The sequence below is a fragment of the Nannospalax galili genome, unplaced genomic scaffold (genome assembly GCF_000622305.1).
Source record: "Nannospalax galili isolate Female #2095 unplaced genomic scaffold, S.galili_v1.0 scaffold429, whole genome shotgun sequence".
NCBI classification, from domain to species: domain Eukaryota; kingdom Metazoa; phylum Chordata; class Mammalia; order Rodentia; family Spalacidae; genus Nannospalax; species Nannospalax galili.
In genome coordinates, this window is record NW_008360330.1 from 5,252,834 (window position 1) to 5,254,357 (window position 1,524).

The 1,524-nt window shown below is 43.4% G+C and overlaps 1 pseudogene; it reads left to right on the forward strand.

Moving 5' to 3' along the window:
- Window positions 1-934: 934 nt before the first annotated feature.
- LOC103728021 lies at window positions 935-1,338 on the forward strand (annotated as a pseudogene).
- Window positions 1,339-1,524: the final 186 nt, after the last annotated feature.

Consider the following 1,524-nt stretch of genomic DNA (forward strand, 5'->3'; position numbering starts at 1 on the left):
TTTCTTGCATCATAGCCCAGGGCTTCCACATTTATAAAGGAAGGTAGAAGGCACAGGCATCAAACCATAAGCTTAGAAATTCCACAGGTAACTTCCATTGTGTTCTGTTGGTCACAGCAAGGAATGCTCACTTTTTTTTTTTTTTTTTTTTTTTTTTTGTCTTTTTGAAGCAGGGTCTCCCTGTAGCCCCAGCTGTCCTGGAACTCACTATGTAGACCAGGCTGGCCTTGAACTCACAGAGATCCGCCTGCCTCTGCCTAGACTTTGCTGGAACTACAGGCGTGCGCCACCACACCCGGCCGGAATGCTCACTTTTAAGGAACAAAAACAGTTACCACTTGATGGGAGGAGAAGTAAGATGCTAAGGCCATGTTTCTAGCCTAACACCACAGCCTGTCTTTGGCCAACTTGCCTAGAATTATGATCATAAATGAACACTGGATTCTAGATAAATCTTTATCTCTAGAATAAGTAAATAATTATTATTCTTTAATCTATTAATATGATGAAATGCATTAATAGATTTTGGGTTTTGGTACTGAGGATGGAACTTAAAGTCTCATGCCCAAGCATACACTTTACCTCTGAGCTGCATCTTTGGCCCTTTCAATCAATTTTTAAATTCTCAGCTACCTTACATTTCAGAGATGACACCAATCTACTGGGTTCAGCTACAAATATTTCACTTAGCATTTTCAAATTCCATGTCCATAACTGAAACTGAGTTTTTAAGTTTTGTTTTGATTACAAAGTTACATCAAGCAAATAATATAATAGGAAATATCCTCCCTTCTACAATCTAGTATAAGTTTCTGAAGGCTTAAGGAACGTGTTCCTAGAATGTGCAGTAGAAATGGCAGCAAAATCCAGGGAAGTAGTGGTCGTAATTATTTCCTATGGTTGGATTTGATGGAAGAATTTTTCACCTTTAAAAATGCTCATGCTGGCTTCGGCCCAGACCCCGGTCTTGCCGCCATCATGCGGGATGTTCATCATGAACGCCAACGTGCCCGGTGCCTTCGTGCCTGACTCGCTCCTCTAGCTCTCGCAGCAGCTGTCATAGGCCACCAGCAAGCTGGCCCAGTACACAGCAGTGCACGTGATTCCGGACCAGCTCATGGCCTTCAGCGGCTCCAGCGACCCCTGCGCGCTCTGCAGCCTGCACAGTATTGGCAAGATCTGAGGCATGCAAAACCGCACTTATAGCAAAACCGCACCTAACCGCACCTGGGCGGCCTGCTGGCCTATTGCCTGAGCATCAGCCCGGAGGGGATCTACACCAACTACTACGACATGAACGCAGCCAATGTGGGCTGGAACGGCTCTACCTTCGCTTGAGGGCTGGCCTGGCCTCCCAGAGCCTCCGCGCTTGCAGTGTTCTACCCACCGGTATGGATGCCCACATCTCCTGATCAGAAGAAATAAACGGTTTAGAGACAAAAAAAAAAAAAAAAAAAAAAAAAACAAAAAAAAAAAAAAAAAAAAAAAAAAAAAAAAAAATAAATTTAAAATTTTATTTGTATT